This window comes from Cotesia glomerata, linkage group LG10, assembly GCF_020080835.1.
Source record: "Cotesia glomerata isolate CgM1 linkage group LG10, MPM_Cglom_v2.3, whole genome shotgun sequence".
Taxonomy (NCBI): domain Eukaryota; kingdom Metazoa; phylum Arthropoda; class Insecta; order Hymenoptera; family Braconidae; genus Cotesia; species Cotesia glomerata.
In genome coordinates, this window is record NC_058167.1 from 5,472,945 (window position 1) to 5,499,666 (window position 26,722).

Sequence of the window (26,722 nt, forward strand, 5' to 3'; positions counted from 1 at the left end):
GTGGACGAAAAATCTTGCGGTATTGTGTGTAAGGGTAATCAGTGGCTACAGTTTACAGCAGCTGTCAAACAGCAGTCAAGAAAATTTTATTTGTCTGAGGGTGATTACAAGAAACAACCTGACGATTCAACATCTTTAAATGGTTACATATTTAAATTTTCAACTCTGGGTGCTATGTATGGCAAAGCGAAACTCTTCACCATCATAGACAGCACATAATGGCCTTCAAGATACGTAAGAAAAGTAATTATGAAGCAAAATACGGTGCAAAACATTTACGAGTTCGAAGAATTGGTCAACGCACGTCTACAATACCTCAAAAAGTTTTGTGAGCCTTGTGACGTGTATATCAAGCAGTTATTAGCCCCTGTTACAGAAATACTCCCAAAAATACAAACAAATTTTGGATCTATTGAGTTATCTGAGGAAATGATGCACAAATTTGTAGTGGCTGGTTTGAAAAATAACAACGTAACAGAAAAAATTAGGAAACAGCTGGAAGAAAAAGAAGGAGAGTTTACATGGTTCAACGACGCCTATGTTGACTTAGTCATATATTGTTAATATTGTTCTTCGATAAAGATATAATGGCCTAAGTGAAATTGGTGTAATTTGTGTAATTCTGCAAAATCATAAAATATTGTGTAACCGATATATAACCATATAAAATATGTGTGTTTATGAAATATTATAAATATCATTTTTACACTTCACAAATAATTTTTGTGTTTTTATAAAATATTATAAATATCATTTATGTACTTTACAAATAATTTGTGTAAAATCATAAAATATTGTATAACCAATATATAACTCTCTTAATATGTGTATTCTTATAAAACATTATAAATATCATTTATATACTTCACAAATAATTTTTGTGTTTTTATAAAATATTATAAGTATTGTTTATGTACTTTACAAAACGCTTTTGTGTTCTTATAAAATATTAATATCATTACGTATTTCAAAGATGTATTTTTTGTATTTTAATAATCCAAATCGTCTACACCACATCCCTTTTATACATTATGCTACACTGCAAAAAATTTTCAATGAATTTTACTATGTGTGGATAGTAATACCGGACCATAAGAAAACTGATACAAAATTTACAAGTTCCCATAGTAAACGTATGCGCAGATTACACAATCGTGTCGTCTACGCATACCGTTTACTACGGGAACTTGTAAATTTTGTATCAGTTTTCTTATAGTCCGGTATTACTATTCACACATAGTAAAATTCATTGGAAATTTTTTGCAGTGTACTAATATTACTATAATATTACTAATATTACTGTAAACCTAAGCATGATCTTCAAGAAATACAACATCTCACGGTAAGTATAATACCTATTTTTTTTTTTTTTATCTTGCAGAAAACAGTTTTTAATCAAAACGATACTGGTGAGTAAAATAAGATATTCAATTATGAATAAGACAACAGACGGTAAGTAAGCTTTTAATTTACGTAAACTATATATGAAATGGTACGTGTTTACAGGTCTCTGTAACACTGGTATATATATATATATATATATATATATGTATATGCAATCAAATGTACAACCGCTTGTCCCCACCAGGGCGTCGCGAACCGTCCCCACCGTGCGCCGCGAGCTACCACCACTGGGTAGTGGGGGCCGCCAAAGTTGCACCATACTGCTCACCAGAAGGAAGAGCGGCAGCTAATTCCTTCCCCCGCGAATAAATGCCTTACGGCGGTACCATAGGGGATCAGAGGATAGAAGAGAAAGGGGTTTAGAGTTTAGTGGGTAGGGGCGTCAGCGTTGAGTTTTAGTATGACGCTGCGTCGAGTCGCCACATATCCAGGCCAAACAGCTATGCCTAGAATCCGTAGAAAGGATTCCCCCCCTGAGAAAAAAAAAACACATACATACATACATACATACATACAGACACTATCGCGGGAATAGTCAGGAAAGCTTCCTAGGACCTCAAAAGACCTCAAAAGGACCTCGAGATCTGATTAAAACTTTTGATTTTTGAAAAACAGGGTAAAAACAATAACTTCCAGATTTTTGAAAATTTTCAATTTTCTTAGCGGGATGATAAAAATTATTTTATTGTATGATACGATGGGCTAAGGAGAGTCAGGCTTCAGCGTGATTCCTTATGACCATCTGAGTCAGTTGTTAGTCATCCCTTTCTTTACGTAGTTCTACTAGGTCATTGGTAAAAAAGTTTTTCTTTACAAATCATCTATGACCATTTTTATTCATTAAGTAACGAAGAACCATAAATTTTTTAGTTTTTAATAATTAATACCGGGCCAAAATATTTTTTGTAAATTTTGAAAAATTATTAATATTTACAATGAAATAGACCTTTTATCGGATAGGTATTACATTTTCTTATTTTAAGTAGTAATACACCACCTGTTCCAAACTTAAATTCTAACCCAGTGAATACATGACCTTAAAATGATGTCATACGTAGATCATACAGAGATCATGAAATTTTACGTGGACATGACGTAATGGTGACTTTATTTATGATCTCACTATGAAGTCATATTGGATTACATCATTGTGACATCGTACTGACATTAAATTTGACTTTAATATGACGTCATTCTTATGACTCCAATGTTACGTACATGATATATCATATACCGTCATGCTGCGACGTCAGATCGTAGTCATATGTTCTGACGTAAAGGTTACATAAGAATTCAATCATATTCTAACATAAAGTATGAGTCAAAATTTTGATATAAAATTGACATAATAATTCCATCATATTCTTACATAAAATACGAATCAATATTTTGACATTCAAATGACGTAACAATTTCATCATATTCTTAGATAAAATATAAATCAATATTTTTACATTAAAGTGACGTATTAATTCCGTCATATTCTTACATAAAATATGAATCAATATTCTGACATTAAAGTGACGTAATAGTTCCATCATATTCTTACATAAAATATGAATCAATATTTTGACATTAAAGTGACGTAATAATTCCATCACATTCTTACATAAAATATGAATCAATATTTTGATATAAAATTGACGTAATGATTCCATCATATTTATATATATATATTCCAAGTCCAAATTCTGACTCAAAAGTGACGGCATAATTCCATCATATTCATACGTAAGAAACAAATCTTAATCTTACGTAGAACTGATGTAAAAAAAAAAACATATCACAACATTAGTTCTATTATCTATATTACGTCAAACTGCCATAATAATAAACTTACAAACTTAATATAAAAGTATTAATATTCATGCGTATATATGTATATTTAGTATTCAAATCGAACCTACCATAATTTCAGTATAAATGCAGTATCATTGAGATTCTCTAAACTGAAAAGATTTCAAATGATTTTATAAAGGAAAGAATATAAAGAAATTTTGAAACTAGTTATTACATTGTAACAAAGGTACAGTTATGAAATTATTACAGTTTGGATAGGAAAAATATAAACATTTCGACTTGATAGAGTTCGTTCCAACAGTTATTGATTTTGAAGTGCTATTTTTTTTTACAGAGCAAATGCATAATTTTTTAGAATCACATGGTTCTAAAAAATTTGAATCAAAAGTAGAAAAATATTCACATTGAACTTTAACTTCATTATTTGTATCATCAATTCGATTAATAATTAAAATATTATCGTCACGTATCAAACAACAGTTTTCATTTTTTTTGTATTTATAGTAAAACCATTAAATTTCAAAGCAATAATTTTATCATCTTTTTTTTCAACTTCTAAATTTGATCTAACAGTGTTTTTAATGACTGGTAATAAATTTTCTTCGTGTACATGATTCACCACTTGTTCTAATGGTTTTGGTGCGTTCTTCACTTTGATTTTAATAGTATACATGTAATTTTCAAATTTAAATGTACTGAAGTTATCTAACGGTCCAAATTTTTTACAGTCACTTGCTAAATGAATTAAATTATGAACATTATAAGATACTGAGTTTGATCCATACAAGTTTTTATATTCTTTTGCAAACCATCTTAATAATTAATCAGCATAATCATTATACACTTGCTATTTTTGAGGATCGCATAAAATTCTAATAGCAACACTTAAAGCCATGAAATGATTGTAAGTTCGAGGTGCTAAAATCGTTTTCAGTATAATTGGACCCGTATAGAGTAAGAATTGACGATACTCAGTAGCCTTCCATTTTGCAACGGTATCTAAAAGCCTCGGTTGTCTTGCAAATTCAGTTGGAATGCAAGATTTTATGGCCTGTAAACTCTCATTGATGGCATTTAATTGATCATTTGTCAGTCTCTAATTTTTTGGACTATTACTCCAGCGAAGCATAAGTCGCTTCGTTACTCCTAAACATATTAGGTGCTGGTAGTCTAGAGGAATTTATAACACCATACCAAAATTTAGATCAAGAAGCAGAGATTCTCCCAGGTGATATTCTTCTTGCTGCTGATTTTTAAACGACTTATCTGTTCAAAGAGGATTATATATCTCCGGAAAGTTTACACAACCATCCCACTCTCCTTCCTGAATATATTTAGAGCAACCAAAATATCCACTATGGGATATTCATTTTTTTATTGTTAATTATGATCCCATTGTTTTGTAAGTCCTTCATTTCATCAACAAAAGGATTAATGTAAACATTAAAATTGTTGGGCTTAGAAAAGCCATGGAAAAGGCCGATCAAAAATGGTTCCGTATAAAAATCCGCTTCAATCGCCGCTAGCAGAGGCCAAAATTGACTATTAGATGGTTCAGAAAACGACATACCGTCAAAATTAAGTTGAATTAAAATAACATCAGGATTTACATCGTAGTATTTATTAAGAGAACGAATCAATCCATTTACAATTCCAAAATGAAAATACGAGCCACCATTGCCATGAATAATTTTTCCTGTGACATCACGAAGGGTTTTCATTAGAGTCCTTACATCTTTTTTTAACTCATCTTGATGTCCATGATTTCGAAATATCGAAATCAAATTATTTGCGGCTTTCTGAGATACACTATTCTCTGATAACCAAAATCGTAAGTCTTCTGATAAACTATTTGCTGTAGTAGATTCATCTTCTCGATAAAATTGTACCCATTCTAGTTCATTTAGCTCTTCAGTTCTATTATCCACTATGGGAAGATTAATATTTTCAGAATCTACTTCTACTGGATGATCCTCGTGTTATTCAGCAAAATTATGACCACGTTTTCACTTGTATAAGATGAATCAATACTCACTACTGAAACACTGTTTACAGGTTCTGATGAATTATTTTCTGCTGTTGGATCTGAATAATTCTCTTGATGACGGCAAATTTTTTTGGTATTTGATGCGGTATTAATTTCATCATTAATCATCTGATAAATTCTTCTTTTACTCATATATCTTATTGGCTTAGGCATCTGGTTGTTTTTTACAAATTACCCGAAAATTTTCAACTGTCCGAAATAAAAAATAACAAATTTGTTTGATTAAATTTTTTTTTTGAAATTGAGAATTTAAATGATAAATGAAAATAAGAGCAAAATTGTATGTGGAATTTCAATTAAAGAATGATAAAAGTAATAATAACTGAATATTTTAACCCTTTTGGTAATAAAAACCCATGACAAAAGTTTACAAAAAAATTTTATGATGTGATCCGAAGAATTAAAGACTGTCAATATTTTAGCTTTTTATTTACGTTAAAATTACAGTTAAGTGTAAAAATTTAATATTGAAACTTATTAAAGACCCGTAACAACTATTAAGAATTTGAATAAATAGACGGATAAAAACATTGGTATAATTTTCAAAACTGAATATCCAGACACTAGAAAAAATGGTCATTGTACGTTATGAAATATTTTTTTTTTATAGGAAAAGAAATTTAATAATTTATGGATATTTTAATTATATTCTTATTATTTTTTCTAAATGCGTGGCTATAGTTAGAAAAATCGAAAAATTTTTAAAAAGTGTCTGTTTTTTTACTTTATCTTACATTTTAATTTAGCAGGTTAGATTTTAGTTTTATTATATAAAAGTATAAACTAATAAAAAAATGAAATGCTCACAGTTGTATTAGACCAAAATATATTTAACTATTTTTCCATACACTTCCACGTACGTTTTTTTATAATCAATTAGACGCAATAGAGAAGTTGCATAAATTTACTATCCCTACAAATTCATATACATATGAAAGAATAATTAATTTGAAGCATGTTTAAAAAAATTTTTTTTAAAATAACAAATTTCTTTTTTTATAAATAAATTATAAAAAATAAATAAATTCAGGCGCAATAAAAACGATTCCTCATTGGTTGTGACGTCACTATATCCGTTGAGGGTGAGAGCCAATCAGAATCGTACTATACACTTGTATTTTCTATATTCAGTTCTCCATGTGTCATAACAAAATAGTCTCACTTAACCTCTTAAAAACAACCGTCATAACAAAAATACGAGATATTATAAATTGTTTTTATATAAATCTGAAGTATTTTCGCATTAAAATTGAATATGGTTGACGTTGGTTTTACAAAAGCAACATCTCAAAATTTGCCGAAAGTAGATTTTGACATGTTTTTAAAATATATTTCTGAAAATCCATGTTATAATGTAGTAGAATCAAGTGGTGTCAAAATGAACCGGTAAGTCAATAATAAAAAATTTAAAAATATGTTTACAAAATCATCAAATAATTAAATTATAATTCTTTAAAATTATTTACACTTACACAAATTATTTTTTAATTTTAATAGGTCTACCAGATTCGATTATAGTGATCATGCTATTGGTTACGTGCAAGTGAAAAGGGAAAAGAATAAATGTTTTGTAAAAGCAAAAATTTGTCCAGAGCATAAAATATGTGGAAAACTGTATATGTTAACTGTTACTGTCAATGAAGTGAAACAAGAAATAGAAGATGCCCATTGTCTCAGTTGTGCTGCAGCTCAAGGTGGATGCAAACATGTTGCAGCTTTATTAAAGTGGCTGAATCGCCGTACTGAAGAGCCAGCATGTACTTCTGTTGAAGCTTATTGGGTTAAACCTAAACTTGCCAGAGTAGGTAAAGAAGATAAGTTTTTGGAGCTAACTGAAATAATTAAGTCGTCACCTCAGTCACAACTGAATGATGAAAATAAGAATGCTAGTTCATCATTTCGACCCGAAGAATTTGTAAAAAATATTTTAGAGTCAGGACGTCAAGCTTATTCAAAATCTCATCTAATCAAGCATTTGTCTCCTCCATCTGTTTTAGAGTTATGCTCCATTTATCATTTGGGATTAACATATTCAGGAGATAGGAAAAACATTAATTCTTTTTTGCAACATTGTGCTAGTTTTTTAACGTCTGAAAATTTAAAGTATATTGAAAAAGCCACACAGGAACAAAGTAAAAATCACTTGTGGTATGAACTGCGATATGCAAGAATTACAGCATCCAAATTACATGATGTAGCTCAATGTAAAACAGAAAGAGGTAGTTTATTCAATATTTTGATGGGAGGAAAAATAAGAGATACATTTGCTATGAAAAGAGGCAGAGACTTAGAAGACAGTGTAATTGATATCGTAAGAAGTACAATAAATTCTCCAATACAAAAATCAGGATTATTTTTGAGTAGTGACTTTCCAGTGTTTGGTGCATCACCAGATGGTGTAGGAGAAACATTTGTTGTTGAAGTAAAATGCCCAACTAATGAAAAATCATTCAAAAACTATTGTAATCGTCGAAAAATAACTGCAAAATATAAAGCCCAAATCCAAATGCAAATGTTTTTTGCCAAAAAAAAATTAGGTTACTTTTGTGTTGCTGATCATAATTTTAAAGAAAATAATAAAGTAACAATTATTCAGGAAAATTTTGATTTTAATTATATCAACTCAGTAATGCACAAAGCAATGATATTTTGGCATAAAAACATTTTCTCTGTAATAATGTTAAATACAGATAATGTTTAAATGTTTATACGTTGTATATTTTTAATAAAATTCACAAACTTAATGTTATAGAATACAAAAATTGTACAATATAATATAATCTTGTTCCATTAATTAATAACTAATATTATTATTTTATATTTATTTAGCTTGAAGCAATAATCGGTGATTGCAAATTTACTAGAGCTGCACAAATGACGACAACATCATCAAGAATATTTAAAGAATTATGATCTAGTAGAGCATGACCTTCAATAAATTTGAAATCTCTCATCCTTTTAATTACCCGTTCGATGTGTATTCTGCAACTAGCTATTTGTCGAGTCAAAATTACTTCGGCTTCCGTGGATTGCTGTCCATCTGAGACACTTGGTGGACGCATCAAAGTGCAATTTTTCTGCTGAAGTAATGCCTCTACGCTCTTAAATCCACGATCCGCTAAAACTGTTATGCCATCAGGTATAATATCCAGGTAACCACAGTTCTCGACTATGATTGTGTCTGAAGTTCGACCACCGTAGCCTTTTGAAATAAAGTTTATGAGTCCATCTGGTGTACAAGAAATTAAATATTTAATGGTATTACTTTTCTTGTACTCAGACCAAGTAGCTGATTGATGAACGGCATTTGATGGTTTTTCAATCCTTATTTCAAAACAATCAATTATTGATTGAACTTTATTAAAGTTTAATCTAAATTGTATTGGTAAATTTTTAAGTATTGTTTTAGCTGGTAGCCAAACTATAAGCGACTTTAAGATTTGACTTATTTCTTTCGTATATTTGTTTAAAATCCGCCCCACTTGGCTTTGAGAAATGCCAAAATCATAAGCTAAAATAGCATTACTGCAATTTAAACGGATTTTTTTAAAAACTTGAAGAACGTAGTCTACTGGATACATCTTTTCAATCTCTGCTATGATAAAATAACATTCTTTTTCAATGCCGACAAAAAGTAAAGGATCAGTTTCTATTAATGATTTGTTAACATTATACGAATCGTTTTTTAATAATATAAGTCTTGTTTGCTTGATTGTAGTTCTTGTGAGGTTGTTGAAGTTGAAGGCTCAGTGAAAGAACTTGTATCCATAGATTCTGTGAGACCACAGCTACTTTCTCCTACTTCAGACGACGAATTTGAAGTATTTATTTTTGCAGATTGTTTCAATAAACTGAACTGTTTAATGGGTGATAAAGCTATGGATCTTACTTGAGCTTTAATTACATTAGTTTCCAACTGACATTGAATACCTGCGCTACGATAGTAAGGTCTCACTTGTATCTTTTTATCGCATAATATTACTTGTGATCTATTTTCGTTTACTGAATCAGTGACATCCGTTTGAATTATATTTTCAGATTGACTACCATACATTTGGTTGAAATTATTGCTATTGTCTTTATATAAAACATTTGGACTGATATTCTCCACTTCTTCCACATCCTGAAGTCTCAATTCAGACAAGTTCAATAAACTCGTATTTGTTGAAGTGTTACTTGTATTAAAAAATCGAGGCACAACTCCTTTTTTTAAAATTTTTCGAGCTTTAGGTACCGTTTTTACATAAAAATAATTTTCTAAATCTTCTTTAAGCTGCAATTATAAATAAAAAATCGTTAGAAATGCTGAGTGATTCGGTTGCTAACAAGATATATTTATTTACGTCAAATGTATCTATGTATATTTACTTACATTAAAATGGTCTTCACAACAATACGACACTGTTCGAAGACGTCTATCAGGACAATTAGCTGCAATACACCATTGTTTTCTCACTTCATCACTTTTGGGAACAGAAATAAAAAGTTTTTCCGGAGTAGAATGAGTTGTGTTGCGACATGAAGGTACAAAACAATATTTATAACTTTCTAGGTTTGGTGAAATATTTACTTTTAAATTGTTAGAAACCATTTTGCTCACGCTTTTCAATTATTATTAATTGTCTCTAATATTTTTTAGTCGAGAAAAATTTTTAATCACACCAATTAATTTTTTCAAAACAGATATAACCTATATAATATTAACTATTTTATTTATTTTAAAAACATAAACATGGATGCTTCATTGACTCGACGCGTGGTGGCGTTACTGAACCGATATAATGACGTCACTTTCATTTAAAAATGAATTTTCAAAGTATAATTTTTAATTGACAATTACGTAAAAAATCAATTGTTAAAAAATTTTTTACTTAAACTGTCTTAATAATTCCTATTAAACTTTCGAATAAAAAAATAATTACAAAACATGCAACTTCTCTATTATAAATTTAAAACAATTATACACTAGTTTAAAACAAAATATACACTAGTCCACTTTCATCTACATATTAAGCCTTGTGGTGTATATAATAATAATTATGTTTATGAGCTCCACTAATGACAACAACTATTTAAGTTGGAAAAATTCCGCTGTAGCCATTTTGCGTTCTTTATCAGCATGGCCGAATTTACCTTATGTTGCCCTAGGGAGTAGATAAACAGGGGGACTTACCCCCTCGGTAAAACAGATTGTGGGTTCTGATCCGAACTATTCACCGACGGACGATAAGCGATATTCGTGATTTTCGACAGGTATCTGTTTTACCAACGGTCGGTAATTTACCACCGGTCGATAATGTGCTACCTGCTATTTTTAATCGACTGTCGGTGTTAGAGGGGGTAAGCCAGCCATTTCGGGCCGACATAAGTCCGCCATTTCTGGCTGACTCCGCCTCAGCCCTTTATTACTATTTTGCAATCGCAATTACGCCTTAATTTTTGTGGAAAAAAGGGGGAAATCCCACCATTTTTTGGCTAACTTCGTCACAACTATTCGATTTATAAATCTTCATTTGGCTAGTGTATCGTGAGAGCTTCAAGTGCAACTTTTAAACCATGGAGATAGATAATTTGTGTGAACAAGAAATTGCATTTTTACGGAATAATCACCCTTTCTGTGAGGATTTTGATGATCTAATAGAAAGATGTTTTGGTGATGTTCCTCCTGAAGATATTGGTAAATTTGTAAACTGGATAATTACATTGGCGAAAAACTCTAAAATTTTCAAAAGTCTTTTTGCCGATACATCATACATAAATTATGCTGATAAACAGAATTTGGCAAAAAAACTCTTGGAAATAAATGAAAATGCTGAAAAACTTGAAAAGTTTTGCGAAGATTTTGATGATTTAATTGATAGTGTTCTTTACAACAAATCTTCTGAATATATTGAAAAATTTATCTATGATGTCCTTGCATTAGAAAAAAACTTTGAAGTTATTAATAGTGTACGCATGGGAATATTGTGCTCAAATTGTGCTGATGAACAAAATTTAATAAAAAAACTATCAGAATTAACTGAAAAGTTCCAAAAACTCGAAGAGCGGATGAAGTAAACATCTAAAAAATCATGAAATCATTAATAAAAATTTTGAATCATACAAAAAATTTCAAAGTAATTTATTTAAACAATTTCCTCCATAACAGTTTGCAGAAGAATAGAATAATATAAAAGACTGGTTTTTAAAAAAAATATTCAGTATTGTTTCTGTGACTGACTAAAATTCATCTATCTTTTGCGATAAGTGGCTGGAGAAATTATTGTCGATGTTCAAGGCTTCAAAATGCCTAACAATTGTTTTGTGGTGAAAGAGCTTGCAGCAATTAGTGTAAATAAAACATTAGATCATTCAAATGTACTGTCTGTTAAAATTTTCAAGCCACCTTGTAATTGGAGCAGGCTACCTAATAACTATAAACACATGAACTTACGGCTGATACGTAAGCATCATGGTATACCATGGGATAAAGGAGTCATACCTTATCATTGTCTTGAAGAACTTCTCAATTTTATTGTGAGAGATTACGAATACATTTACGTCAAAGGCCACGAAAAAAAAAAAGTGGATTCAGAGTATTTGTAGTTCGACTAAACAAGTCATTAATCTTGAATCATTAGGATGTCCATCACTCAGAAGCTTACCAAAAATTACTCATTTTATCCAACATCCAGAACTTGAACATAGTGATATCATATACGATGATTATCACTGTGCATTGGAAAATGTTCAGCGTTTGAAAATTTGGTTTATAGAGAATTATTTATATTTCATTTAACTTTTGTCACAACAATTTATTAGCGTTTTTAAATAAATTGATGTATTATGATTATGAATAAAAAAATGTTGAATACAACTCGAACTGTTTGTTTTCTTTTATACAGTTTCTAGAGAATAGCTTTATCATACATACTTGTCACACAAAAAAAAATGCATGATCTCATACAATTAAAACCGCAAACATTATTGTTGATGTCAAATATTTACAAGAGTAATGTTATTATTTAAAAAAAGGAGTTAGACTTATACTTCCGGTCTATAATTTGACTCCATTGAGAAAGCTGTAACCTTCGAAAAAATGTTACGCATTTTATTTAATTGAAAAAAATGAGAAAAAAATTGCCTTACGAATCATTGCGGTAACTTTTGAAAACAAATTTTTATTTGATGTAACTGTATATCTATGTAAATAAAAATTGTTGAAAAATATAAATTAAACAATATTGCACAATACTAAAAATTTTGTAAAAAACATTTTTTTTTACAAAAAATGACGCATTTAGTAAAAAATATGAAGTTCTCAAAATTGATCATAAATCGAGATCTTGATAGAAATTTCTCAAACATAAAAAAACATCTGAGAGTGCATCACAATAATTTTAGACAAACGCAATTTTTTTTATCTTTGCAACTCGATACTTCTGGAAGTGTGTATCTAATATGTGTTGTCAATAAGTTCTATTTACTCTACATCTAAAACATGAAAAACATCTTGCAACGCATCACAATAATTTTCAACAAACGCAATTTTCTTATCTTTGCAACTCGATACTCCTGGAAGTGCGTATCCGAAATATCAATAAGTTCTATTTACTCCACACAGATACTCATTAATTGTCACATCTAAAAGTTTTGAGTATATTTTTGCTCTATATAAATAAGTATAAGTGGACTATCCATCAAACTGAATCAGTTCATCAACGTGACCACGTGCATGCAAGTGAAAAAATTTCTGTCAAATTTCTGAGTGAATCCTAGTTTTTATTTTTTTGTGAAAAGTTGTTTTTTTCACCTGACGAATCTAGGTGAGAAGAATTTTTTATTTTAAATTGGTCACTAAAAAAAAACTTATGTTTTTAAATTTTTTGAATAGTTGTTAAAAAAAAAAATTTTTTCATCGAGTACTGTATAATTTTTTACTGATTAATTTTTCGATTTTTAAAGGAAAACTAACCATGGCCCTTCCAAATTTGAATGTGGACTTAATCATATCACCAGTTGAGTGGAAAATCGAATTGACAAATTTTGTTTTAATGGACGTTATGAAATTAGCTTTACAGCGTCAATTTATTTTGACCGGTAACTTGAATGGAGCTAAAATAACCATTGCTGACGTCAGTGCAGAATTTGTGATGATTTTGGAAAAGATAGTTTGGTTCAAAGTTGATCGTGACTCATCAACTTTTCCATACATCATCAGTCGTGAAGAACTGTTTTCATCAGGATTCCAGGAACAGTTGGTGCAGCAACACCAACAATGTTAGCAACGACAGCAGCAGCAGCAACAGCAGAAGAAGCCACAACCAATTGAGTTTATTTATCTCAGTGATGATGATTAGTTAATTATCATCATTGATTTTTTTATATCATTTTTTTTTAAAAAAAACTTTTCTATCAAAAATATTATTCTATTATATGAAAGAGTTCATACATTTTATTAATATTATTGTATGTATATTTGAAAAAACTTTATTCATGTGTGTTAATCATATATTGGTACATGAAAAAAAAATTATATTTAAAAAATATTAATAAAAAGACAAAAAAATTTTAAATCTTATAAATTATTTTTTATTTATAAAAATGGTTCCTACTAATAATTGTATGCTTATCAATTATATTTATAAAAAGGTAAGTGAAAAATAAATTTTCTTTATTAAACTAGACGAATTACAAAAAATAGTTGTAAAAATTAACTAAAAATCTAATTATTGTAAGAATATGGTCTCTGATTTTTGATTGGTTGAAAAATTGGGCATGCGAAGCGTAAAGTTCAAAATTGTAGTATTTCTTAAACGTGTATAATTGTCTCATCAAGATAGAACTAGAATTTTAAACTTTGTACTTCGCGCATCTAATTTTTTTAACTAATCAAAAATCAGAAATCATATTTTTACAATAATTAAATTTTTAAATAACATCACAAATATGTTAAATTCATCTATATTAATATACAGGATTAATATGTAGAAAACTAAACAGAAACAAATATTATTTTATGTTTTTGATATTCTTTGTAAGCAAATGAAAATATTAAGTGCACTTGAAATAATGAAAATAAACTTTCAAATTCCATTTTAAATTTTCACAAATTTTGAGTGTTTTTTATCAATTAATCTTTTTGAATATGATGTAATATTATATGATGTAATATTTTTACATTCTCCAAAGCATTCGGTTAGTTATTAAAAATATTCTAAATGTTACTTTCTCTCATCATCTTTACATACTAAGTCTTAGTATATCTATATATTAGGGTGTTTCAAAAAAAGACGAATTTTTTTTTTTTCTTTTGGTGTCTTAAAATTGATAGTATACCTAAAAACAAAAATTTTGGCGCCCATGTGAGCTCTTAATATCAATAGTAAGATTTGCCTGTATCCATTTCTTTATTTTCCATTTAAATAACACGGGAAAAATTTTTTTTAATTTTTTAATTTTTATTACTTTGGAACGGTTCATCGTAACAACAATCTGAAAAATGATATTAGTAGGAAATTTTACGCTCTACAAAAACCTCTGAAGACCAAAGTTCCTCAGATTAACGGCTTCAAAGATATCCGCGGTCAAAGATAACACTAATAAAAATTTATAATATTTTCCAATAAAATTACAAAAAAATATCACATGCTATATTTTTATTATTTTTATGTTAAATTACTTTAATTCCGTTAACCTGAGACTGTAAACTTTTTTTTTACTAATTAATTCAATACTTAACTCACGAAATGCACTAATATATAAATATAAACGTTAAAAATGTCACATAAATGATTTTTTGGTCTTTCTTATAACAAATTTATTTTATATTTTATAAAATTTATAAATTTTTGTAAGAGGAAAATGTAAAGTTCCTTATTACACAAACTCACCAAACACTCATCATTGCATATTATTCAAAATAATATGAAAATTCTGTAAATACGTTAAATCAATTAAATCTACTATAAAACTTGATCAAATGTTGTTTATTTGAAAAATATCAACAGAGCTTTATTTAGCTCTGTCGGTACAGAGTATTATACTCATTTAATTTGAGTGTTGTAGCTAATAAGCTCTGTGTTGGTAAGCCTGGTTGTTCGGTACTAACTTCATTTAGTTGCTTTGCTCTCAACGCTCTCAACAGAAATGGTGCGTGTGTATTAGTAGAAAAGGCTCTTAGTAGAAAACTGTTGTACTTGCCATGCCGACACCATATTTTTGAAATTGTTCTTCGAAGTGCATTTGAAGTATACTGGCCTGCTTCGTCTGGCCCAAACGTTCCAATTTATCAGAGATTTAAAAAGAAGTGGGATGAAATTGACCAATCAAACTTTGCGGCTGGTATTTGTGACAAAAAAGTTTTGGAAGTAATAACACCAATCAAAGATGAGATTTTGAAATTCGTTAATAATCAAATAGAAGTAAAATTTTTTAATCCAGCGCTGAAGAATTATTAACTGATGTTAAAGTGGAAAAGAAAAATATATAAAGTTCAGTATAATTGAGGAGCTGATTTTCAAAAGGGTATCTTTTCATATTTTAAAATACCAGTTTTCTGAACTTTTAAATACTAATTACTTTGAGAATTATGAACATTTATAAATGAAAATCGAATTGCAGCTTCATAACCGATTGCACTTTATAGCTAAATTAAAAAAAGTTCAATACAAATATTTATAATTGAAGATAACTAGTGTTTTGTCTCGATTAATCAAAAATCAAAAGATACCCTTTTGAAAATAAGCTCCTCAATTATCAATTTTACTCTGATTAATTAACTTGCCGTCGTGATTAAAAATATTGAAAATCAGTTTCACATGACTGTTATACTTTTAATCATCTTTAACGATTAAAATTGCGTTTGTAAAATATTTTACAACTTTTACCTCACATCAGTTAATAATAATTAGTCTTCTCAACTTTGAAATTGCGATATAATCAATTTCATTTTGACTTATAACTTTTTTTGTAGATGGATCATTGTCGAGACGATTACCGTGAACTTCTGGAATTATCATTAATATTTTTGGGTACTACTACCACAAATATTACATTTAAGCATCCTGGAGCGGTCCATCATGCAAGGTGGATGGCTAAAGCAATATATAGTTTAAAAATTTTTTTATTCAGAAATGAATTTCATCTTACTAAATCGGAAATAGATGGATTACGAGAACTTTGTTTATTTATCATAATATTCTATTTAAAAGCTTGGTTCACTGCGCCGTGTGCTATAACAGCACCTAATAATGATTTAACTTTGATTAAGGGGTTACATGGGTTTCGTCGGGTGAAAAAAGGCCTATTTTCAATATTTTTTTTTCTATGTAAAAAATTATTTATTTAATTCAAATTTTTTTCTGTCTTATAGATACATATTTAAAGAATAATTTCTAAAATTTTCAAAAAAAAAAAAATTAAAACTCCTCCATTGTGACGTCATTTCCGGTGACCCCTCGGAAAAAAGGTGCGTCTGCGTTGTCAGCATAACTCCTGACAAAATCATCTAAAATGAAAAAACAAAAATAAGTTTTTTAGTTAAGACCATAAACTCGTGCTTGAACGAAGGAAAGAAAAAAAAAGTAAAAATTGGAATTTTGGCAGACATTTTTCCAAAAAAATGAAAATTTCGGTCAAATTTGCTTGACATTTTGTTTTTTTTTAAATAGTTGTAATTGAAAAAAAAAAAAATCCTTCGTCCAAGCACGAGTAAATTGTATCTCGAACACCTGTGTGAAATTTCATCAAGATCGGTTGAGTAGTTTTCGAGAACATTTGACAACCGACATTGAAAACACGGTTCCGAGAAAAACGCGTTTAAAGTTTTGAGTAACAATAAAAGTGGAAAAAAAAATGTTTTTTGTAACACAGTGAATCGTCGATTCCTGGGCCATAAAGTAAAGATCCTGCAGCAGTTGCAATGTCCAGGGCATCCTTTTGCTCCTGTCGATGACGGATTCTGGCTTCGCGAGTCTCGCTCGCAGATTTTTTTTCGGCTGCGCATACACGGTTTTCATCCGAAATTCGGGCATATTCGTGGGAGTTTCGGCCTAATTTTAAATCCATACCGTGCATAATCAATAATAAAGCTGATGTTCCTTCATTGAAGATACAAGCAGCGACCAATGCCGCAATATTAACAATCTTTGAACCAGCAGGAAGTATTTTTGGAGTAATTTTCCAGATCAACTGGTTGAAGCTCTCGTTGTTATTTTGTGTGAAACCACCAACACACCGTTCAAGAAGCTCATCCTTACTGAGATCATCATATATTGGTTTCATAGCAATCAAAACTTCATCTGGTAATTGAGTATACTCATGTTTAAATGATGAAAGAGTATTTGTAGCTGATGCTCGTTGCCAAGCGCACCAAGAGTCTGGACCTTTTGGGCAGTTATCGTGCTGAGGTTTTGTATCTGTAGAGCTATAGTGATAATAGGTAGCCCATATAGCCTCTTTCATTTTTTTCTACTGATTCACAGTTTCTCCTTATCGCCAAACCATAGTACACAGTTAATTTGTCTATTAGTTTACTGGTCAGTTTACCTTTGCCAGAAAGAATTTTTTTTTGTGTTTTTTTACCTTTTACTATTTTTTCCTCAGTTGTTTTCTTTACTAACTCACGCAAACGGGTCCCCATTCTTTTTTGCACGTGTCCAACGCATTCTTTTTTAGTGATAACAAAATCGTCACCGTAAGGCTGGGCTTTGAGAAGACCAGAGTAGGTTTTTGAGTCCCCATCTCCTATATAATTTACGAACCTCAGTCCATATTTGACAATCGAGCGTTTAAACATTTCAATAATCGATGAGACTTCCATGTTTCCTGATGCTCCAGTGTGATTGGCGGTGCATTGATTTGTTTCAATGTGTTCTTCTTTCCATTCTTCATATTCTGCAGTATCTAATTTTTTTTTTCCAGCTTTCACATAACTTACAATAAGAAGATTTCACCAACACATCCAACACTTTTCCCGAATAATATCCGATTAGTGAACTCACACCATATAGTGAACTCACACCACAATGACAGACAAACAATAGACGAGCAGCTGCTCACCATACCTGAGGCGCGCTGACCCTTCTATACCTGACTTGGAGCGCACACCTTCCTAAGGTTGTATCTCCAAAACTATTATTCGGATCGACTTGAAAATTTAGGACAATATTCTTGAGATGTTGTAGAAATCAATGAGCCAAAAAAAAAAAATCGATTTTTTGAACCCACGAAACCCATGTAACCCCTTAAAGAATTAATTTCATATGAAAGATTTAATAATAGTCTTTCACAGACATGCTCACAAAAATTAGCCGATCACTTGTGGTATTTAAACAACGAGCTGTCTGTTTTATCTCTCTTTGATAAAAATGTTTCAGTTGGAACAAAAAAAAGAATAGTTCATGCTCTTAAAAACTGTAAAGCCAATGAAACTACAACAAATCGCTTTATAATAGATAAGAAAAATTTAGAGTCATTATTAAATAAAGATCTTAGTCAATTTATGTCTATGAGATCGATTAATATATTTGAATCGTTTGATTTGTCGTATGAGTTCATTGATGAGGATGTTACTTTGTGGCCTCAGAATCCGAATTTCTTAGAAAACTTGGAGTATTTCGGGAAACTTCAAGTTGTGAATGATGTAGCAGAACGCGGCGTGGCATTGATAGAGCAGTATAATCGATGCTTAACGAAAGATGAAGAACAGCTTCAATATTTGTTGCAAGTAGTGACAGAACATAGAAAACAATATCCTAATTGCAATAAAAGTAATTTTATAAAACTGTAATATTTTCAAGTTGAAAAATTGTTGTAACAAGTTGTAAATATAGTTTTTTGTTATAAAGAATTAATTGTTCAATTAAATTTCTTAATATTTAGTAAAAAAAAAATAAATTTGTTATAAAAGAGACCAAAAAATCATTTATAAGATATTTTTAACGTTTATATTTATATATTAGTGCATTTCGTGAGTTAAGTATTGAATTAATTAGTAAAAAAAAAAGTTTACAGTCTCAGGTTAACGGTATTGAAGTAATTTAACATAAAAAATAATAAAAATATAGCATATGATATTTTTTTTGTAGTTTTATTGGAAAATATTATAAATTTTTTATTAGTGTTATCTTTGACCGCGGATATCTTTGAAGCCGTTAATCTGAGGAACTTTGGTCTCCAGACGTTTTTTGTAGAGCGTAAAATTTCCTACAAATATCATTTTTCAGATTGTTGTTACGATGAACCGTTCCAAAGTAATAAAAATTAAAAAATTAAAAAAAATTTTTCCCGTGTTATTTAAATGGAAAATAAAGAAATGGATACAGGCAAATCTTACTATTGATATTAAGAGCTCACATGGGCGCCAAAATTTTTGTTTTTAGGTATACTATCAATTTTTAGACACCAAAAGAAAAAAAAAAAAATTCGTCTTTTTTTGAAACACCCTACTATATATATTTTATTCTCTCTTCTTTATTCGGATATTCTACGTGTATCTCCACTCAGTGACATGCTACCTCACCTCATACGTTTCATCACCACTTCATCTAAGTTTCGTTCTGATGCATGTTAAAATGTATACCTTTATATACGGAAGTGTAACATTCGATTATCAATATATTTCAACCTTTGAATATAGTGCTAGCTTCTAACATAGCGTAAGAGTATCAGTATCAATAGCATATTCTAAACTTATTTATACTGTAAATTAATTATAACTTATATGAAAAAAATAATACTAATAATATTAATGATTAATTAAATAAAATAATGAACAAAAGGTATTTATTCATATAGAAAAAAAATTTATTATTGTTATAATTATATAGATACAAATGTTTTGTTTTTTATATTTTTTAATGAGTAAACGGAAGTTTTACATTAATAAAATTTGAAACAATGAAAGTGAACATCAAAATTTTATTTAAATTCCCACAAATTCAAATTGATTATATTTTCCACCAAGATAGTTCAGTCCCAGGTGATTTTCTTTTGCATTTTTGATCATGTCTTCGAGTAGTTTTGGATCATCAAGCAAAATTTTTGCAACTCTGCTAGGTAAAAATACAGAGAACTCATTGTCAATCGATACAATGATAGTGTTTCCATATTTTGCTTTAACAGACTTGACATCACTGATTGTGTAAATATTATTAACTTCTAACTCACTCAATTTTTTAGATGGCAAAAAATCTTCACAACGACCAATAACGTTGACTTTTGAGTAATCCATAGCGTACTAGAATCAAAAAATTTTCAATATTTTTTCCAACTAGAGAAATTTGTTCAACTAAATAATATACGTACTAATATAATTATTCTACCACACAATGCAACTCTGAATGTTCAACTTATACAGTTCTGCTCAAATCGTCTATCTTTATAGGATGATCCCCTCTCAATAAATGAAAAAATTCATCAACATTTCTCAGAATTATTTCTATACGCAGTAAGAAATTTGAGATTGCTGGGAGAAAAAGTTTATTAACAATCTTTGCAATTATTATTTTGCGTAGTATAAAATTCAAAAGAATTTCAGTATCATTTTAAGCAATAAGGAGTTTGAGATCAACAAGAAAGAATTCATCAACAGTCTAATTTATTATTTTACGCAGTATAAAATTCAAGATTTCAAAGAAAAAATAATAAATTAGTAATATTTATTAATTTTGAAGGATTCAATTTCATAACTTCCTGTTATTTATGAAACATACTAAATTTATTATAATAAATTAGTGATATTTATTAATTTTAAAGGATTCAATTTCATGACTTCCTGTTGTTTATGAACTATACTAAATTTATTATAATAAATTAGTAATATTTATTAATTTTAAAGGATTCAATTTCATGACTTCCTGTTGCTTATGAACTATACTAAATTTATTATAATAAATTAGGAATATTTATTAATTTTGAAGGATTCAATTTCATGACTTCCTGTTGTTTATGAGCTATACTAAATTAATATCTTTTGTGTTATTGCACATTTTCACATACATGATATCATAGAAATCGTTGAAATACTACCCCTAATTATTTTTTAAATAGTACGTCAGCTTAGAAAAATTTTAATAACCACGCACTGGTTTTAGGTTTCTATAAATATTTATATGATTGAAATTATGGTTACAAATTTTTTTTGATTATAAGTTTTTCATGAGTCATTTTAACCACTATATAAAGCCGGACTGTGAAGGTTTGTTCAATCATTGACTTGACTTATGTCCTACAATCACTTCAGTGAAAATAATCATTGTTTTTCTGCTAAGGTGGAAAAGTGCATTACATTAATAAAAATATTTTATTTTAACTATAAAAATTATTATTGCAAAACAATTTATAGCTACTTACAAATTTTAAGTGTCAAATAATTCAATAAAATGAATCATTCTTGTGATCTCATCAAATCTCTTCAAAACTTAGTCAACTCAATAGCTCAATCATTTAATGATTTGAAAGAAAAGACAATGAGTGAAGAGTATTGTCAAAGATGTTACAATGTTTGCTCTGAAACAATTGAATATTTTAATACTATTTTGATGGATCAGCAAACAAGTGTTCAAGTCAAAAGAAGTGTTCAAGCAAACATTGTACTGTTGTATTGGTATGCTCATCAATTTACCAGATTAAGTGGTCAAGTTGTTGGTGGTGATCTAAGTGCAAGAAATAGTCTGATCAAGTGGCAAGACCTTGAGAATGCCTTTTCAAATAATATTAAAACTGGTTGTGTTGTAAATCGTGCCCATACTGATTTAAGAGAATTTTTAAATGACTCAAAAGATTTAGTTATTGAAAAAATTGGAAGTATGATGAGAAATGCTGGAAACCTCAAAGTTAATGTAGAATTGTTCTGTATATTCAGAAATTCAAAAAATGGTGATACAGTTGAAGAAAAAAAGTCTTTTAACACGAAAAGCCGTGAGATAATACAAGCTACACGATTAGATGAATGGTACATGAACAATGTGTACTATAAATTATTGAAGAAAGTTGAAGAATTCAATCAAAAAGATTCAGGATGGAGTTTGGTGGAAATTAACAACTTGGTTGTAACTATGTCAACATTTTTACCTCTACAGGCTGGTGAATCAACGTATGTGCAACTGCCTAAAGATATTCAACACAAAAGAGCGGTTCTTAACATTGAGAACTTCGATGAGTATTGCTTTCTCTGGTGTATTGTGGCTGCATTATACGAACCTCAAACTGGGCATCCTGAAAGGACAACTTCATATCCACATTTTAGTTCGGTACTCAATTACGAAGGTACTAAATTTCCTGTAGCTCTAAAAGATATCCCTAAATTTGAAAAGTTAAATAATTTATCTATTAATGTTTATGGCATAGAGTCAGAATTTACACAAAAAAATTCAGAAAAAAGTAAAATAATTCCTGTATATTTAAATAACGATTTTTACTCTAAAAAAGTTATTCATCTACTGGTAATAGAGAAAAATATGAATACTCACGATAATGATACGAAAAATTATGAACCTAGATTTCTACAACTACAACTCTTTATTCAAAAAAAAATTATGTAATTCATTATAAGAATTTAAAACAATGTTTAAGTTTAGGTCTAAAGTTATCTAAAATTTATAGAATATTGAAATTCAAACAATCTTCATGGCTAAAGCCATATATTGATAAAAACACACAGTGTAGACAAAATGCCAAGAATGATTTTGAAAAAAATTTATTTAAACTCATGAATAACAGTGTATTTGGTAAGACTATGAAAAATGTAAAAAAACATAAAGATGTGCATTTAATTACTAAATGGGAGGGAAGGTATGGTGCTAAAGCTTTAATTTCTAAACCTAATTTTCATAGTCTTACTATTTTTGGTGAAAACATAATTATAATTGAACTAACAAAAGCTAAAGTCTATTTTAATAAACCAATCCATGTTGGATTTTCTATAATAGATTTATTGAAAATATTTATTTATGACTTTCACTATAATTATATTAAAAACAATTATCGACATACCTCCAAATTAATGTACACAGACACTGATAGCTTAATCTACCATTTTTCTGTACCAAACATTTATGAAGACATTAAGCATGATTTATCAAAGTTCGATACCTCTGATTACCCTGTTGATAATATTTATCAAATACCGTTGGTTAATAAAAAAGTTCTGGGGCTTATGAAGGATGAAAATAATGGAAAAATTATGTCCGAATTTGTGGGTCTCAGAGCTAAACTGTATGCTTTTGAAATATTTAATCCTGCTGAAGAAAAAGATAAAATTAAAAAAAGAGCAAAAGGCGTTAAAGGTTCAACTTTGAAAACCATCACATTCAATGATTTCAAAAAATGTCTGAATGACCACATTAATTTATTGCATGAACAATTTATAATCAAAAATAAAAATCATGAAGTATGGACTTCAATCCAAAAAAAATTATCTTTAAGTTGGGAAGATGATAAACGTCAGTTATTAAAAAATAGTACTGACACTTTACCATGGGGATTTAATGTGTCTGTGAATAATTTAATGAAAATAGAGAATACTCAAGATAAAATTAAGAAAATAAAATTCAAAAAGAGAAAATTAATGTAAATAATTGTAAATCTAGTTCAAGGTTTATAAATAAAGTATAAAAATTTATGTTGTAAAATTTTTTTATTTCAATTCAATGTATCAAACCTTCCATCTATAATTTATTTACATATCAGTTTCATCAATCCAGCTATTGTGTTTAGTATCAAAGCCCAACCATTTCACATACAATTTATTTCCACGTTTTTTTAACACTTTCTCAACGAGGAAAATATCTGAGTACTTGGCTTTGCTGAGTTCTTCGTTGTAAAATCCACCTTTAATTGGTATACCAATCCAGTCTTCCAGCTCATACGTTACCGGATCCGTATTTCGTACTTTTGTAACAGTGAATAGTTCAGTTGTCCAGTTTGGTGTGTAACCTTTTTCAAATACATGCTTGTACCTGCTTATGCGGACTACATCCCCAACTTTAAATTTATTTTTTTTCCTCTTTGATTTTCCTCTTTTCCCCTCTCAGCAAGCATATCAATCCATTTGTAACTTCCACGAGCTGAGAATTCTCGCCACATTTTAGTTTTTAAAGTTCAATTGAATCTCTCAACTATACTCGCTTTCATGTTTGAATATGTTGAATATAAATTGATGTCGTGACGTTTCATGAGCTTTTTAAATTCTGTATTGTAAAACTCTTTACCCTGATCAACATGTAAATTTTTGGGGACTCGCCTCTGCTCAAGCACAGACTTCATAGCACTGGTGACTTCAACACCTGTCTTCCTTTTGATTGGAACCGCACACGCAAACTTTAAAAATGTATCTACAATTGTTAGTAAATACTTTTATCCTTTATTCACGCTCGCATATGGGATTATCTCCACTAAGTCAGCTTGCCAAGTTTCATCAATTCCACGAATATCAAAATGACGATGTAGATAATTTCTTCGAGCTGGCTTATGAAGTTCCTGTGCTATCACTGATTTTTTCTCCTCCATTGATTATAGCTTCCAGTTTCTTTATTCGTTGAGTATTCTCACAAGGAAACTCTCTCCGGTGTCCCCTCCGATTTTGATGAAACTGAGATATGTTATTCTCCGTCGAAATCTAAAAGACACGTATTTTTTTTTATCTGCGGAAAAACATTTCTAGGGGGTGAAACTACCCCTCAAAGTTTAGCCTCCAAAGGGGTGTTTTTCAAGTTTCGCATACTTGCAGTTAAAATAATCGAATGGGACCAATTGCATAATTTTCAAGGTGGAAAATCATGAAAAATGCTTTTGGTTTTATAATAAAACAATGGATAGAACAAAAGTTATGAGGGTTGAAAATCACAAAACTTTTATAAAAAAAAAACTATTCTATGGATTTCAATGAAACCAACGGCAATCGGAAGAGAAAAAAAAAGTAGAGAATATGTCTTTCGGGGTTTTTCCGAAAAATTAAGTTTAGGGGGTAAACATCCTTTAAGCATATCTACATTGACCACCAAGAAAATATCGTTCTTTATATTAATTTCGATATGAATTCATCAATAATAATTTGTTCGTACATTTCTAGCACTTAGAAAATAATAATAATATTATATCTTAATATTTTACTTACTTGTTTACTTCTCATACCAAACTTTATTTTGTGTATCGGGACATCAAATATTATAAATGTCATGTAATGTGAATCTGTTTTGGAAAAAAAAGAAAAAAGAAAAAATGCTTACAATATATGCTTTACTATAATCAAATTAAATTTAAAAATAATTTACAAATGATTTTTTACAAAAATATTTAATATTTCTGATGTTTATGAAATTTAATACTTAAATTCATCATTTTGTCATATGCAGATCTATTCAATATATGTTTTGCAATCGTGATGTTTATGAAAAAAATGTTGAAAACACAACGACTTTTTGCACCATGAACAGCGGATAATTGCTATATTTTGACAACCAGGAACCTCACAATGAGAATTGCATGATCCGTGAAATGCAAAATCCACAGGATTTTCGAACTCATTTGGTTTTACTTCTGTGTAGCCACTTTTGAACCACGAGTACTTGAATAAATTTATGTACCGAGGAGATGACAATTGGATATGTGTAAGTGATTGTAATTTTATAATGTTATTTCGTAAATGCAAGTTTATGTCCAAATTCATCAAAACTGTACGATCCGAAAAATATCGAACAAAATTTTTCCATACTCGGAATCCAAAAACATCAAGCGGTTGAATTTTCCCAGTTGTACCTTTTGGTAAGATCATTACTTCAGTATCTTTATTTGTTGGTTTAACGCTTTGTACAACTTGAGGACAATGCCCAGTCCATGAGTCAATTAGTAATAAAGATTTTGGGCCCACATTTGGAAAAAATACCTTCTCCAACCAAATTTTGAAATGATCTGAAAATTAAAAAATATGAACTATTTGTATCAACAACAACTTATGCGCAATCCAGAAAAAAAAATAAAGAATAATTCGTACCAAAAAAAGTGGGGATAAAAGCTTTCCATCAGCGGATACAGTTGGTTGAACTGTGTAACTATGAGTAGTAGAAGTAACAGATTGTACAAGACATTCTACTTGCTTCTCTCCTTCAACAGCTAAAGTTCGACCGGAATGCATTTCCAACTGAAAACCACTTTGATCTGAATTATATACGTTTGCTAATTCATAAATTTTAATTTTTTTGTTTTACATTATTGACGAATTCCTCAGCTTGCTGTTTTAATGATTTACTATCTTCAATGGTTTTGGACGTGATAAACTTATTTATTTTTCTTGATACGATGCGATGTGCTCTTTTGAATGACGCGATCCACTTTGTTGATGCTTTAAAACGGAAATCTTCCGCACCAATTTCTTTTTGAGCTTGTAAGGCCCAGCTTTTTATGTCACAATCATGTATGATTAAACCTGCATCTATAGCTGCTTTGAAATTTTGTAATGTATATTCACAAATTCTTGCTAATTTTTCCTTA

General features: G+C 29.5%; 1 long non-coding RNA gene across 1 annotated transcript; it reads right to left on the bottom strand.

The window, feature by feature from the left end:
• Positions 1 to 1,034: 1,034 nt before the first annotated feature.
• LOC123272803 lies at positions 1,035 to 16,497 on the bottom strand. Its single transcript, XR_006511171.1, has 3 exons — positions 16,477 to 16,497; positions 7,321 to 7,326; positions 1,035 to 1,270 (listed from the first exon to the last, which is right to left on the bottom strand). It is a non-coding gene; the product is annotated as an uncharacterized LOC123272803 (long non-coding RNA).
• Positions 16,498 to 26,722: the final 10,225 nt, after the last annotated feature.